Raw genomic sequence first — 17,678 nt, 5'->3', positions numbered from 1 at the left:
TGGACAGTCTCAGAAGGTGCTACCCTTACATGAACGACAGGCAACTGGTGACTGTTAAGAGACAGATAATCTATAAATATGCATTGAATATATATAACATTCAGATATAACATTATAGATTCAGGAGACACAACCGAGAAGAAATGAAATGACACCCCCTGGACTCATACTATGAGGATGGGTTGTAGATATTGGACAACAAGCCAAATTAGATGTTAACCATGTTATGTTTGACAGGGGTGCATGAGATGAGAGAAAGAAGAGCAGAAATAGGGTGTAAGAAGGGAAATCACTATTTGATAATGTTACCAAAAAGGACCAGTGAATCAAATTTTGAAGCTGGGGGGTCAAGCACATTTGGTAGAGGTCAGGGGGAAAGTAAGCCATTCCAGGAGCAGAAGTAGTGCTGTGAAGTGGAAGTAAGAGGCTAGAGGGCAGCATGAGGGAGGGGAAGTGGCAAGACATGTAAAACACTCCATCATCAGAGTGAACTGGGGGCCGCTGCTGATTCAGACTGGAGGATTATATGGTCTGTCTTGCAGAAAAAATGATCATTGTCTGCTAAGCAGAGAATAAATGGAAGTGGAAGTGCAAGAGAGCATGATGGGTTGGGCTAGGGGGAAACCTGAAAGCTACTGAGACTGCTGAGGGTCCATAGGGTTCTATTTAGCAAAGCCAGAAGCACTGACTGGTACTTTAGATATGGTATACAGACAAGTCTTAGTAGAACTGAAAAGTAATACCCGTAAACAAGTTCATTCAAAAACAAAGTACTTACTACCTATTACCCCTTGTAGTGCAGTATAATACTTTAGTTTTCTAGACCAAAGGTAGAGAAATGATCTGATCTAATATCCACAGTGACTTTTAGGGGTTAGAGAGAGCTCAGGGGCAAGTGCTTGCCTGGTAATCATGAAGATTTGCATTCTGACGACCAACAATCATATACAAACCCAGGTGTAGCCATGTATGCCTGTAATTCAGAACAAGAGACGGAGCATGGGAGACAGGAGAATAGTGGACATTGCTACCTAGCCAGTCTAGCCAGTGCATAGCTCCAGGTTTACTAAGAGGCCCTGTCTCACAAAGATTACTGTAGAGAAAGAAAGAGAACACACAGTGTTCTACTCTAACCTCCCCATGTGTAAGCATTAGAGTGTGAACTCCCCACATACACATGTACTTATATGCATAATGCACGCACACACACACACACACGCACACTACAGCTTCTCAGTATTTGGCCTAAGGAAAGAATGAGCAGTTACCTAAAACTGAAAACAAAACAAAACAAAAAACAGGCAAAAACATTGAGGATCCCAGAGCCCATGGGGAAAGGCTGGAAGAGTAAGATGCCTAATTTTGAACATGGTATGTATTAGGCTTTAACACTTATTAGATTCCAAAATAAAATGAGTGCAACAGTCAAATTGACATCTGGGTCTTTTCAAGCAGGGACAACAGGATACTTGCCTTTCCCTAAATCTTGATTTCATCCATAGATGTATGCTGTTTCGTATGTGCTAATTCTAGGGCCTCTTCTCCTCTTTACTTGCTTAAATGCATTTTCCTCTTCGCTTTTACTATAGCATGTTGGGCACTGCTTTGCAATTGTGAGCTGATTTACTCCTTTACTACATTGTTCTCTTGCTAATTCTCCACACACCACCCACTACAAAATAAACAATCAAAAAATTCCGCTGAGTAATTGAAACTCACAGGGCCCATTCATCTCTTACACTCAGTTGTCCAGTTTCTTGATACTTAATGCCACTTCCCATGTTCCATACAAAGCACGGCCTGGCACATGCTGTTTTAATCAATGTGAATTACATTCTATTTTTATGGATGTGCTTTTCACCTTCCCCTGGGCATGCAATTTATCAAGCATGAGTAATATCTGGCATAGGGTGCCTCTAATGGCTTCCTTTTATGATTAGATCAATGAGTGTCTAAATTAAGAGAGGACATATCTAGGAAGAGAATGCCTCCAAACCCTTTGAAAACGGTGTTAAGGAGAAAACATGGCAGTCTGAAAACATTCACAATGAAATTGCTTCAGGGCACTTGAATCGTTATCTGTGGAAACTTGGAAGCATTTTAGAAGATTTTCAGCAACCAGTAATGTGGTGATTGACTTGATCTCTGAATTCTTGAGTGAATTTATCCACTTTTCTTTAGTGTTTAACATACTTTAAAGGTCACATTAAGCACAAAGCTAACTTTAGTAAACCAATTCTTATTTTTCCACTACGTTGCCAACAAACCCTTGATTTTCAAAATGCTGTGCCCAATTTTCAAAAATACTGTGTAAAACTTAATATAAATACATCCTTATATATTTATAAAAATATCTAAAAATTTTTACGTGTATTTATTTGTTGTATTGGACACATTCATGCCACAGCATGGATGTGGAGGTCAGAAAACAACATGCAGAAGAAGGATGATGTTGTATCCTTTCACCTTGTGGGCCTTGTATATTAAACGCAGGTCATCAGGCTTGGTGACAGGTACCTTCACTCACTAAGCCAGCTTGCCAGCCCATTTTAACACAAAGTGTTTGCCATGCTTAGTTTTGTATTACTGTGATAAAATATTATGAACAAGGCAACTTACAGAAGGAAGCATTTGCTTTGATTTAATATTTTACAGGGTTAGAGTCCATGACAGTGGAACAAAGGAGTATAGGAGAGCTCAGATCTTGATCTTCAGTCATGAGGCACACACACACACACACACACACACACACACACACACACACACATACACACACACACACGGTTGGGGAAGAGAGAGAGAGAGAGAGAGAGAGAGAGAGAGAGAGAGAGAGAGAGAGGGAGGCAGAGACAGGACACAGAGAGAGACAGAGACAAAGAGACAGAGAGACAAGAGAGTTCACTCTGGGAATGGCATAAACTTTTTGAAATCTCAAAGTGGCTCACTTCCTCCAACAAGGCCGTACCTTCTAATCCTTCCCAAACAGTTTCACCAACTTGGGAACTGATTTTAAGTACATGAACCTATGAGGGTCATTCACATTTAAGCCACCAAAGTTTCCAGCTATATATAGTCATTTGTAATTATTTTTTATTATTCAGTCTTTTCTTTCTTTCATTTTATATATAAACATGTATTTGTCCATATATGTGTGTGTGTGTGTGTGTGTGTGTGTGTGTGTGTATAATGTTTTACTTGTTCAGAGTTTCAAACATCTTATTATATAGAGTATAATCTAAAGAATACCCAACAATTGGCCATTCATTATTGGGTATTTACTATTTTAAGAAATATACTGCAATAAACAGTTTTGTGTAGTTAAACACACACTGTGTATACATATGTATGAATATATTATGATTAATCATTAGACGCTTCTTAAAAGGATATTTGCTGTTATACCTCTTAACTGTAATTGTTATGTCTGAGAACCCCCAGAAGACACTGGTGGCCACAAACACATCTAAACAAAATTTAATCAGAATCTAGCTTTCTATGATCAAAGCCTTATTACCAAAGGCTTCCACATTCATCTTTAAGATTACTGTGAGCCAAAAAGCAAGTAGCAGATGTTGACCTTGGTGTGATTAATGTCATAGAACTCAATTGAGTGCAGATGCAACCAATACGTTTTCATCCACTCCTTGGGCCCATAACAGGCTGTAGTGGTGATGTCACAGCGTGGCTCAATGCTCCAGCATGACTCACACCTGTCTTCTGAAACACTCCATTGTGGCTTTATTTCTGGGTGGAGTGAAGTCTGACTCACTCACTGACTCAACCCATCAACACCCTGAATCTGCTCATGAAAATACCACATGGGGATAAGACTGCAACCCCCTCTCTTATTTAGCAAGCACATAAGGCACAGAGAGCCCCGACCTATGAAGGTTTTTTGTTCTCTAAGCCCCACTGTAGAATGCAGCTAGTTCTTGAGGTTTCCCAATCCTCTCCCTCTTCCACTGCCAAACTTAATATCATCATTTTAGCCATGTTTGTTACTCTGTTCCCCAATAGCACCATTAACAGAAGATCATTAAGGAGTAATTCAACAGGCATGGTGATTGATGGGTGTAAAATCATGACTGAACCCTTGAGGTAAATTCTTGTGCTTAGAGATGGATATATAACTTATCTGTAAATAAGTAATATAAAACTGAATGTTATTTGGGACCTCCCACTTCACTAGGAATTTGAGAGCTTCGAAGCCCATTTTGACTGGGTTCTTTTTTATCTTTTCTTTCAAGAAGAAAAATCCTGGTTAGGTGAAAATCCCAAGTTTAGTCGATGCCCTTGCCCTGCCTTAGCCTCTCTGGTGGCTGGGATACTGGTGTGTGGCCCTCAATTTTTGGTCTGTTAATTCCTTTGCTTCTTCCTCTCAAGGGACAGTACTGCTTTTACCAAACCTTGCAAGTTTTCTTGTTCCCTGTACAGTTCCAACACCTACATTAAATCAATGTCTGATTTATTTTGTTCAGGCTTTCTAGTCTCACCAGAGATTTTTCTGTGACTGGATCCTTTCGTGGTAGAAGAGATTGTTACTATTCCATTCAGGAAACCTCATCAGTAGTTCAGGAAAAACCAGATCTCTGGTTAAGCCATTATTAAAATCAGACCACCTTCCTGTCAACACACACACACACACACACACACACACACACACACACACACACACATGCAAGCATGTATGTGCTCCACTAAAATGAGCTGCTATGCTCATTGCTATCTCCACATTTAAAAACCCACCTGGGAAAGGCAGGAGGGTCATCTTTGCATCTTCTCTCTTTCACTCCCTCTGGCTTGCTGTCCTGAGTCAAGGCTCAGAATATGAGCAGACGGGAGAGATGGGACAGACGTACTTGAGGGGAAGAGGTAAAGGAGAATGTGGCATACTTATTAGGAGCTGGGAAGAATGCTGTCACAAGGGAGGCTGCATAAGGAGTGAGACTCTATTTCCTTCAGGTGGTGCTTACTCAGCGTCAAGCTATGGAGTTTTGTTATAGATGTCTTTTCTCAGTTCTTCATACACTGGGCAGTTAAAAACACCACATACCATCTGCAGGAGTTATTTCTTATTCTACCCCATTCATTGGCCATTTGGAAACGCACCGGGCAACAAGAACCAACATACAGATGCCCCTTCCTCTGAACGCACACTGGCTTAACTCTTAGCTCTCATGGGAAGCTCCATTTTGAAGAAACTGATAGTAATGGAAGACGGTTCAGGCCCTGGCTTTAATGTATATAATAGACATCAGTCGTGTGGTCTAGAACACCCACCTCAATCTCTCTTCCCTTTTCTGCATAATTGCCTGGAGGTCTATGGACCACGTTGAGGTAATTTGTTATGGCCCTTGTTCTGTAGGAAAAGCCAAGGACATTAACATGTGGTTATGTGAGCTCCATGAGGTAAAGAAGACACATCAGTGGGGAAACTACTGCAATCCACATGGTACATATTAGGCATAACCCATGATCATACCGGCCTCTCAGCTCCTCTGCTTATATACAAACAGGTGAAGAACAGAGGGGGAATGAGGTCATGTATGTGCACTATGCACAAAGCCCAGAAAGGACCCAGAAACAAATACTTTTTTTTTTTTGCACAAATCTTTAAAATAGTTTAATGAACTTTTAAACAGCATACAAAGAAACAAGTTTCACTAAGACATGCTCACATACGTCATTGTTGTTCTACACCCCCCACCCCCATCTCATCAGTTCTAATTTCTTTTTTTTTTAATTTATTTAATACGTAATAATAATTCTTTGGTTTCCCGGTAAACATCCCCCTCCCCCCTCCCCTTCCTTATTGGTGTTCCCCTCCCAACCATCCCCCCATTGCCTCCCTCCCCCCAACAGTCTAGTTCACTGGGGGTTCAGTCTTAGCAGGACCCAGGGCTTCCCCTTCCACTGGTGCTCTTACTAGGATATTCATTGCTACCTATGAGGTCAGAGTCCAGGATCAGTCCATGCATAGTCTTTAGGTAGTGGTTTAGTCCCTGGAAGCTCTGGTTGCTTGGCATTGTTGTACATATGGGGTCTCGAGCCCCTTCAAGCTCTTCCAGTTGTTTCTCTGATTCCTTCAACGGGGGTCCTATTCTCAGTTTAGTGGTTTGCTGCTGGCATTCGCCTCTGTATTTGCTGTATTCTGGCTGTGTCTCTCAGGAGAGATCTACATCCGGCTCCTGAGGTCTGCACTTCTTTGCTTCATCCATCTTTTCTAATTGGGTGGCTGTATATGTATGGGCCACATGTGGGGCAGGCTCTGAATGGGAGTTCCTTCAGTCTCTGTTTTAATCTTTGCCTCTCTCTTCCCTGCCAAGGGTATTCTTGTTCCCCTTTTAGAGAAGGAGTGAAGCATTCACATTTTGATCATCCGTCTCGAGTTTCATTTGTTCTAGGCATCTAGGGTAATTCAAGCATTTGGGCTAATAGCCACTTATCAGTGAGTGCATACCATGTATGTCTTTCTGTGTTTGGGTTAGCTCACTCAGGATGATATTTTCCAGTTCCAACCATTTGCCTACGAATTTCATAAAGCCGTTGTTTTTGATAGCTGAGTAATATTCCATTGTGTAGATGTACCATATTTTCTGTATCCATTCCTCTGTTGAAGGGCATCTGGGTTCTTTCCAGCTTCTGGCTATTATAAATAAGGCTGCGATGAACATAGTGGAGCACGTGCCTTTTGTATATGTTGGGGCATCTTTTGGGTATATGCCCAAGAGAGGTATAGCTGGATCCTCAGGCAGTTCAATGTCCAATTTTCTGAGGAACCTCCAGACTGATTTCCAGAATGGTTGTACCAGTCTGCAATCCCACCAACAATGGAGGAGTGTTCCTCTTTCTCCGCATCCTCGCCAGCATCTGCTGTCACCTGAGTTTTTGATCTTAGCCATTCTCACTGGTGTGAGGTGAAATCTCAGGGTTGTTTTGATTTGCATTTCCCTTATGACTAAAGATGTTGAACATTTCTTTAGGTGTTTCTCAGCCATTCGGCATTCCTCAGCTGTGAATTCTTTGTTTAGCTCTGAACCCCATTTTTTAATAGGGTTATTTGTCTCCCTGCGGTCTAACTTCTTGAGTTCTTTGTATATTTTGGATATAAGGCCTCTATCTGTTGTAGGATTGGTAAAGATCTTTTCCCAATCTGTTGGTTGCCGATTTGTCCTAACCACAGTGTCCTTTGCCTTACAGAAGCTTTGCAGTTTTATGAGATCCCATTTGTCGATTCTTGATCTTAGAGCATAAGCCATTGGTGTTTTGTTCAGGAAATTTTTTCCAGTGCCCATGTGTTCCAGATGCTTCCCTAGTTTTTCTTCTATAAGTTTGAGTGTATCAGGTTTGATGTGGAGGTCCTTGATCCACTTGGACTTAAGCTTTGTACAGGGTGATAAGCATGGATCGATCTGCATTCTTCTACATGTTGACCTCCAGTTGAATGAGCACCATTTGCTGAAAATGCTATCTTTTTTCCACTGGATGGTTTTGGCTCCTTTGTCAAAAATCAAGTGACCATAGGTGTGTGGGTTCATTTCTGGGTCTTCAATTCTATTCCATTGGTCTATCTGTCTGTCTCTGTACCAATACCATGCAGTTTTTATCACTATTGCTCTGTAATACTGCTTGAGTTCAGGGATAGTGAGTCCCCCTGAAGTCCTTTTATTGTTGAGGATAGTTTTAGCTATCCTGGGTTTTTTGTTATTCCAGATGAATTTGCAAATTGTTCTGTCTAACTCTTTGAAGAATTGGATTGGTATTTTGATGGGGATTGCATTGAATCTGTAGATCGCTTTTGGTAAAATGGCCATTTTTACTATATTAATCCTGCCAATCCATGAGCATGGGAGATCTTTCCATCTTCTGAGGTCTTCTTCAATTTCTTTCTTCAGTGTCTTGAAGTTCTTATTGTACAGATCTTTTACTTGCTTGGTTAAAGTCACACCGAGGTACTTTATATTATTTGGGTCTATTATGAAGGGTGTCGTTTCCCTAATTTCTTTCTCGGCTTGTTTCTCTTTTGTATAGAGGAAGGCTACTGATTTATTTGAGTTAATTTTATACCCAGCCACTTTGCTGAAGTTGTTTATCAGCTTTAGTAGTTCTCTGGTGGAACTTTTGGGATCACTTAAATAAACTATCATATCATCTGCAAATAGTGATATTTTGACTTCTTCTTTTCCGATCTGTATCCCCTTGACCTCCTTTTGTTGTCTGATTGCTCTGGCTAGAACTTCAAGAACTATATTGAATAAGTAGGGAGAGAGTGGGCAGCCTTGTCTAGTCCCTGATTTTAGTGGGATTGCTTCAAGTTTCTCTCCATTTAGTTTAATGTTAGCAACTGGTTTGCTGTATATGGCTTTTACTATGTTTAGGTATGGGCCTTGAATTCCTATTCTTTCCAGGACTTTTATCATTAAGGGGTGTTGAATTTTGTCAAATGCTTTCTCAGCATCTAATGAAATGATCATGTGGTTTTGTTCTTTCAGTTTGTTTATATAATGGATCACGTTGATGGTTTTCCGTATATTAAACCATCCCTGCATGCCTGGGATGAAGCCTACTTGATCATGGTGGATGATTGTTTTGATGTGCTCTTGGATTCGGTTTGCCAGAATTTTATTGAGTATTTTTGCGTCGATATTCATAAGGGAAATTGGTCTGAAGTTCTCTTTCTTTGTTGGGTCTTTGTGTGGTTTAGGTATAAGAGTAATTGTGGCTTCATAGAAGGAATTCGGGAGTGATCCATCTGTTTCAATTTTGTGGAATAGTTTGGATAATATTGGTATGAGGTCTTCTATGAAGGTTTGATAGAATTCTGCACTAAACCCGTCTGGACCTGGGCTCTTTTTGGTTGGGAGACCTTTAATGACTGCTTCTATTTCCTTAGGAGTTATGGGGTTGTTTAACTGGTTTATCTATTCCTGATTTACCTTCGGTACCTGGTATCTGTCTAGGAAATTGTTCATTTCCTGTAGATTTTCAAGTTTTGTTGAATATAGGCTTTTATAGTAAGATCTGATGATTTTTTGAATTTCCTCTGAATCTGTAGTTATGTCTCCCTTTTCATTTCTGATTTTGTTAATTTGGACACACTCTCTGGGTCCTCTCGTTAGTCTGGCTAAGGGTTTATCTATCTTGTTGATTTTCTCAAAGAACCAACTTTTGGTTCTGTTGATTCTTTCTATGGTCCTTTTTGTTTCTACTTGGTTGATTTCAGCTCTGAGTTTGATTATTTCCTGCCTTCTACTCCTCCTGGGTGTATTTGCTTCTTTTTGTTCTAGAGCCTTTAGGTGTGCTGTCAAGCTGCTGACATATGCTCTTTCCTGTTTCTTTCTGCAGGCACTCAGCGCTATGAGTTTGCCTCTTAGCACAGCTTTCATTGTGTCCCATAAGTTTGGGTATGTTGTACCTTCATTTTCATTAAATTCTAAAAGTTTTTAATTTCTTTCTTTATTTCTTCCTTGACTAGGTTATCATTGAGTAGAGCATTGTTCAATTTCCACGTATATGTGGGCATTCTTCCCTTATTGTTATTGAAGACCAGTTTTAGGCCGTGGTGGTCTGATAGCACGCATGGGATTATTTCTATCTTTCTGTACCTGTTGAGGCCCGTTTTTTGACCAACTATATGGTCAATTTTGGAGAAAGTACCATGAGGAGCTGAGAAGAAGGTATATCCTTTTGCTTTAGGATAGAATGTTCTATAAATATCTGTTAAGTCCATTTGGCTCATGACTTCTCTTAGTCTGTCTACGTCTCTGTGTAATTTCTGTTTCCATGATCTGTCCATTGATGAGAGTGGGGTGTTGAAATCTCCCACTATTATTGTGTGAGGTGCAATGTGTGTTTTGAGCTTTAGTAAGGTTTCTTTTATGTATGTAGGTGCCCTTGTATTTGGGGCATAGATATTTAGGATTGAGAGTTCATCTTGGTTGATTTTTCCTTTGATGAATATGAAGTGTCCTTCCTTATCTTTTTTGATGACTTTTAGTTGGAAATTGATTTTATTTGATATTAGAATGGCTACTCCAGCTTGCTTCTTCTGACCATTTGCTTGGAAAGTTGTTTTCCAGCCTTTCAGCCTGAGGTAGTGTCTGTCTTTGTCTCTGAGGTGTGTTTCCTGTAGGCAGCAGAATGCAGGGTCCTCGTTGCGTATCCAGTTTGTTAATCTATGTCTTTTTATTGGGGAGTTGAGGCCATTGATGTTGAGAGATATTAAGGAATAGTGATTATTGCTTCCTGTTATATTCATATTTGGATGTGAGGTTATGTTTGTGTGCTTTTCTTCTCTTTGTTTTGTTGCCAAGACGATTAGTTTCTTGCTTCTTCTAGGGTATAGCTTGCCTCCTTATGTTGGGCTTTACCCTTATTTATCCTTTGTAGTGCTGGATTTGTAGAAAGATATTGTGTAAATTTGGTTTTGTCATGGAATATCTTGGTTTCTCCATCTATGTTAATTGAGAGTTTTGCAGGATACAGTAACCTGGGCTGGCACTTGTGTTCTCTTAGGGTCTGTATGACATCTGTCCAGGATCTTCTGGCCTTCATAGTTTCTGGAGAAAAGTCTGGTGTGATTCTGATAGGTCTGCCTTTATATGTTACTTGACCTTTTTCCCTTACTGCTTTTAATATTCTTTCTTTATTTTGTGCATTTGGTGTTTTGACTATTATGTGACGGGAGGTGTTTCTTTTCTGGTCCAATCTATTTGGAGTTCTGTAGGCTTCTTGTATGTCTATGGGTATCTCTTTTTTTAGGTTAGGGAAGTTTTCTTCTATGATTTTGTTGAAGATATTTACTGGTCCTTTGAGCTGGGAGTCTTCACTCTCTTCTATACCTATTATCCTTAGGTTTGATCTTCTCATTGAGTCCTGGATTTCCTGTATGTTTTGGACCAGTAGCTTTTTCCGCTTTATATTATCTTTGACTGTTGAGTCAATGATTTCTAGGGAATCTTCTGCTCCCGAGATTCTCTCTTCCATCTCTTGTATTCTGTTGGTGAGGCTTCTATCTACAGCTCCTTGTCTCTTCTTTTGATTTTCTATATCCAGGGTTGTTTCCATGTGTTCTTTCTTGATTGCTTCTATTTCCATTTTTAATTCCTTCAACTGTTTGATTGTGTTTTCCTGGAATTCTTTCAGGCATTTTTGCGATTCTTCTCTGTAGGCTTCTACTTGTTCTCTCAGGGAGTTCTTCACGTCTTTCTTGAAGGCCTCTAGCATCATGATCAAATATGATTTTGATCATATTTTGATCATATTTGGTGTGTTTGGATATTCCATGTTTATTTTGGTGAGAGAATTGGGCTCCGATGATGCCATGTAGTCTTTGTTTCTGTTGCTTGGGTTCCTGCGCTTGCCTCCTGCCATCAGATTATCTCTAGTGTTACTTTGTTCTGCTATTTCTGACAGTAGCTAGACTGTCCTATAAGCCTGTGTGTCAGGAGTGCTGTAGACCTGTTTTCCTGTTTTCTTTCAGCCAGTTATGGGGACAGAGTGTTCTGCTTTCGGGCTTGTAGTTTTTCCTCTCTACGGGTCTTTAGCTGTTCCTGTGGGCCTGTGTCTTGAGTTCACCAGGCAGGTCACTTGCAGGGGAAAAGTTGGTCCTACCTGAGGTTCCGAGGCTCAAGTGTGCTCGTGGGGTACTGCCTAAGTCCTCTCCGCGGCGGCAGCAACCGAGGAGATCTGCGCCGCTCTTTCCAGGAGCCTCCGTGCACCAGGGTTCCAGATGGCCTTTGGTGTTTTCCTCTGGCGTCTGGATGTGCGCAGAGTGCAGTCTCTTCTGGTTTCCCAGGCGTGTCTGCCTCTCTGTAGGTTTAGCTCTCCCTCCCACGGGGTTTGGGTGCAGAGAACTGTTTATCCGGTCTGTTTCCTTCAGGTTCTGGCGGTGTCTCAGGCGCAGGGGTCCTGCCGCTCCTGGGCCCTCCCCTACGGGAACCCAGAGGCCTTATACAGTTTCCTCTTGGGCCAGGGATGTGGGCAGGGGTGGGCAGTGTTGGTGGTCTCCTCCGCTCTGCAGCCTCAGGAGTGCCCACCTGACCAGGCGGTGAGGTCTCTCTACACAAATACTTCTAATAAAATAGCTACGCTTTTAGCATTTACCTTACTATAGGAAATACTACACATACTGGCCAGTCAATGATGGACCTATATGGTTTCAAATCAGCAGCTATACACATTTTTATGTAGTGTTACTAGCATCTCCTTCAAATACACTTCATTTTAACTCATAATTTCGGGCCAATTTTACTGCATTTAATAAAAGTTTAAGCACATTTACTTGGGTGGCACGGTGCTCTATGATGAATCATGTGGAGTTTGGGGCTGTTTCACTTAAAACAAAAATTAAAGACAATGTATCAATGCATAGCACTGCTGTTGAAGCATGGGCACAGTGTGATTTTTCTGAGATGTTGTTGGCATAAAAACTCCAGTTCATATTTTACTTAACCTAAGGCAGACCTGCCTGTGGAATGCACGATCGAGTCCTGTCTACAGTGAGTTTCCATGTTTGCTCCCTCATCGGGGTTTGCTTTAAATTTGCAGAAAATGTTAAAGACTTAGTTTAAATAGCGTCCAGACCCAAAGGTACAGAGTTCTGAATTTGATCCTCAACTATCTAAAGCAGGATTCTTGCCACATAGGTTGTCATTCCTAGTGGGAGCCAGCACCCTGCTGCTACCCTGTTGCCCAGCCTGCCTTCTGACTGGGGCTCATACTGGTGAGAATTTGCCCATGGAGCTAGAACTTGGAGAAGGTTTGCATGTGCGGGTCCTGGAGCTGATTTGCTGTTCCAAGTTTACACTGTGGGATGCTGGGAGCATAATTGAGTCCCGGGTGCTCAGGTTTCTATGGAATCACAGTAACCCAACTCAGTCCTCAGAAGGACTATCCCCCCGTTTCACATTGCCGGAGAATTTTATCTCCGTCAACTGAAACCGTAGCTGAGTCCTACCTGCTGCTTAGTCTTCTGTAGTAGGATACTGTTTCTGTATCGGCTCCTATCTCCTCTCTGCCTGCTCTCTACTCTCAAGCAGCTGGTCCAGGAACCAACCCACACAGACTTCCTAAATCTTGTAGTTGCCAGATTCTGGCAGTCGTGGCTTTCCCGGCATCCCAAAGACTCCCCAAAGTGGACCCTTCTCTGAACTAAAAATTTGCACTTATAACCTAGGCTCTTTGCCTGGCACGATGGAGGTCTGCATGATCTTGCCTGATCTGGCTCGAGCTACTTCATGTATTTTCAGTTCTGGATTCTTATCCACCATACTCCAGGTCAGCCGCCCCATTCCTGTATTCACTTTGGGTCCTCTCTGAGCCTTTTGCTTGACATAAGCTTGTTGTTTCACTCACGAGGCTTGTTTCTTATTCAGGTCTCAGCTCTGTCTGAATTCAACTGGGCTGTCACAAAATACTGTCGGATAAACTTAAAAACGATGAGAATTTGTTCTTCAGGGGTTGGGGATTTAGCTCAGTGGTAGAGCGCTTGCCTAGCAAGCGGAAGGCCCTGGGTTCGGTCCCCAGCTCCGAAAAAAAAGAAAAAAAAAAAAGAAAAAAAAAGAGAATTTGTTCTTCATAGTTTATTCTGAAGCCTGGGAATTCAAGATTGAGATATTCAGTCTCAGGTGAAGAGCCCATCTCTCATGGGTGGTTATAGTCTCACAGAGAGCCAGCACACAGTGTGAGAGGCTAGAATGCTCTCTGTTGCCATTCTTGAAACTGGCACCAATCCCCTCCATGAGCACTCTACCTCTATGATCTAAAGACTCTTCAAATATTCATCCATTAATATGGTCTCATTGAGATTAATATTTCAACATGAATTTTGGAAAGAGACAGCTGACTGCTATCCTACACCATATTCAGAAAGACCTTTAATGACAACCATGGCTTATATGACACTCTGTACATACTTTTATGGCATTTACAATACTCCTATTTATTTGTCAATTGTTCTGTACACCATTTTATCCTCTAGCATCCTCATTTAATCTCCAGGAGAACAGGACCTCACTCATCTCAGCTTCTGTCATATCTTGGCAACTTGAGCATCCTGACATACAGCGGTCATATCTGCTTATTAAATACGTTAATGTTAACTCCACCCTGAGAAGGGGGAAGGAAGGATCAAGCCTGGAATCCGTCTGACTCTTCCACCTTCCTCACCTCAGCTCATTTCCTCTTTCTGATGCTGCGTTCCAATCAGCTTCAGGTTTGAACTTCAGAGTAAAAAGTAGCCATCAAGAAGCTGCTTGTAAAGCTATGATTCCCTTGTATGAATGAAATGATGACCACTACATTCTTGTTAAAAGACTCATTTCTTCAGCTCATTGTCAGTATTCTAATAAAGCTAGAAGAGTAGCCTGTTCTTTCACTTGCCTCCTCACATCCCTGTCTTTTTTTTTCTTCTTGGCCAAACCTAAGGTACCCCATGGAGGGCAGAGATGCTCCGGTGAGGTACTGATGGATTGAGGTCGATGCAGACACAGCCCTGTAATCCTGCCCAACCAATTGTATCAGATGCTGACTGTGTGGGCCAGACAGCACGCAAAATTGCAGGAGATGAGGATTCAGTGCTGACAGAGATGAATACGACCTGCCCTGTTCTGGAAGACTGACAGAAAGAACACTCCAAAGCACAACTTGGAACTTATGTAGCTTCTCCCAAAGCTGCATGCTGTTGGGCTGGAAAACCAGCCCTCTGGGTTGTTGTGAGGAACGGAACGACTCAAAGTAAACACAAGCCCCAGAAAAGCCTTGATTCATGACTGCGGTTGGACACATGCTAACTGGGCCAACCACACCCATGCACATATCTATGTGTATGTGTCCATGTTCATGCACACAGATCGTAGTGATTGTGGAAGGCCAGTACTTGAAACAGTGAGCAGTACCTGAGAAAGCAGTAAGCTGAATAGGTCCATGGAGCGGGAAGAAGGATTAAACTGCTTCTAAATGGTATCTATGTGTGTTTCTGAAAATGTATTTGCATTTCTCATTTTTAACAATGACATAAGCTTTGCATTATGTGGTGTTTCCTTCAGTTTACTTTGCTCACCCGTTGGAACATTCTCTAACTAGGCATCAAAATGATACCACCTGGACAGGAGAAAACATTGAAACTCAATGACCAAGAGAATTCGAACAGGGCCATATCAGTTCTTGGATTCTCCTTTATCCGTAATTGGATCTAAGAAGCAGATTCTTCTAAGTTTTAATTTTGAGTAATTTACAATAGCTTAAAGAACTTCGCACAACTCCAGTAATTTTTAGAAATCAATATAATATAAAGGGCCGCCTAATTTTTAAAGAAATTAATAGGTGGGGTTTCATATTCAAAAAGAAATAAAACAGAATAGGTTTTATTCAGAAAGGGAAATTGGATTTACAAAAATGCAATTATGATTTAAATAGCCTCCTTTAAACACTTTAAAAAGTTTTGTTTAGACATGTATGCTAGCACATGTTAAGTAATCAAATTTATCAAATAAACATGCAAATCTAACATAAATATTTTATTTTAGATACCTAAGACTCCACTAAGTGTTCATCAATTCATCTTTATAAATCAATAGAAAAGGGGACAAATTAAGGGAAAGAAAAATGTGTAATCAGTTGTCAGAAGAGGAAACCCAAAAGTTCAACAGACCCGGGTTTGTAAACGAATGCTGGTGCCTGTCCTTTGTCCTCTCTCAATCCTGGACACAGAGCACACAGCCAGTGTGGACAACTCCCAACCTCATCTTAGCAATGTGCCAGCGGAGTGCAGACAAAGGAGAGCCACAATTTCTGCCATATTTGCCTACAGGAAAGTCGCTTTCCCTGACTTCTCCATATTTTAATATAAAATGGAATATTCAAGCTTACAGCAATTTTTTCCTGATGGGCAATTTCAAAACCCTTCCTTCTTCTCTTTGGAGTATGCTACTGTTGCCTACAGTCACTTGCAGACATGATAGTACATCTTCCTCCCGCCAAAATGTGGATCAGTAGGCAAAGGTTACATTTCCACCACTCCTGCACCTTTCCTCTCCCCAGACTACCACAGCTAGCGCTCAACTGTCAATTCTTATAGGATGAACTTTTTTAGGTTTCTTAAGCACGGGTTTCACACAGCACTTGTCTTTCCATTTGAGTCATTTCATGCCATAGAAGGATTCCCATTTCCATAGGTCTTTCTGCGAATGACAGGATTTCAATCTGCTGGCGGCTGATTAGTATTCTATCGTGTATCTGCACTGCCTTCTCACCCCCATTCATCAGGTGGCACACACGGGTTGCCTCCATTTCGTGGCTATTATGAATTGAGCTAGCATGAGCATGGGAGGGCAGCTGTCTGTTTGACATATTGATTTCATTTTCTTAGGTTATATACACTGCTGGGGGATTTCTAAATCATGAGGTACTTCTCGATTTACTGGTTTGAAGAATCTCCATACTGTTTTACATAATGGTTGGAGTAATTTACATTATAGGCAGTAGTATGCAAGGGTTTCCCTTTTGCCACATTTCATTTGTATTTCACCAATGATTCCTGATGCTCAACATTTTCTTTTTCCATGTAATTGCCATTCGTGTATTTTCTTTCAGGAACTGTCTATTCAGACTATTCCTCATTTTAAAATTAACTAATTTGGTTTATGCTATTGAACATTTGAATATAAAACTTTAATATTTTCAGGAGCTGGAGTTAGCAGTGAAAAATACTTTTTGCTCTTTCAGAGGACCCAAGTTTGGTTTATATCACCCACATGGTGCCTCAAAATCCTATATGGCCCCAGTTCCAGATGATCCAATACCTTCTTTTGGTCTCTATGGGAACTGCATGCACATGGTATATGAACACACGTGCAAGCAGAACACTCATCATACAAAAATAATACAGAAGAAAATAAACAAATTCTAAATAAAAAACATTCAAAACATAACTATGCATCGTATCAAATATATGCAAAACTCAGATTGGAAGAATATGTACCTGATTCTTTTATAGTAGTTATTTCTCGGGAAGCAAAGTAAGGAAATTCTGCTGTGGAGAAAAAAATAAAAAAGGGCTTCAATGCTATCTATAGGGTTTAGTTTTTATGACTAAATACACTAAATCATATATATATACATTTAAATATATTATATACTTATATTTTTAAATGAGCATTTCTTACATATATTTAGGCTTTATATTACATATAATATACAAATATGTTATTCTTTATCTATATATTTATGTATAATAAACATATCATATGTATTATATATAATTATATAATATATTAAGAAATAATCATATACAATTATTTTTTATGTTATATTATATAACAATTCTATTTAATTTATATAACATTCATATATATCCTAATATATATATATATATGTATATATATACACACACACACAAACAGAAATATGCTAGACATGGATCATACAGAGGAAAATTGATTATATAAATCTCTTTTGAAACCTATCATCAATGATTTCAATGTAAATACTTAGAACAGTCTTGGTAGAAATCAGGATGTTTGGGACAAATTCTTACTTTGCCTCTGGAGAGACTGCTGTTAGCATGGACCAGCACATCACCGAAAATAAAACATGCATTAAGATCATCTTAGTTCTTTTAAAATAATTTGTAAGAGTTAAAAAACATAAAAACTTAATAGGTATTTTGTGCAAAAATT

The 17,678-nt window shown here is 40.3% G+C and overlaps 1 protein-coding gene across 3 annotated transcripts in view; it reads right to left on the bottom strand.

Moving 5' to 3' along the window:
* The window catches only part of Psd3 (pleckstrin and Sec7 domain containing 3), a 563,941-nt gene that overhangs the window by 509,051 nt on the left and 37,212 nt on the right, over window positions 1-17,678 (bottom strand). For all 3 annotated transcript variants that reach the window (XM_039094961.2, XM_006253039.5, XM_063275383.1), the window contains one exon: window positions 16,982-17,032. The gene's annotated coding sequence lies outside the window, so the exon portion shown is untranslated. The remainder of the gene's footprint in view (window positions 1-16,981; window positions 17,033-17,678) is intronic.

Source organism: Rattus norvegicus, chromosome 16, assembly GCF_036323735.1.
Source record: "Rattus norvegicus strain BN/NHsdMcwi chromosome 16, GRCr8, whole genome shotgun sequence".
NCBI lineage: Eukaryota > Metazoa > Chordata > Mammalia > Rodentia > Muridae > Rattus > Rattus norvegicus.
This window is presented reverse-complemented; position numbering and strand designations above follow the sequence as displayed.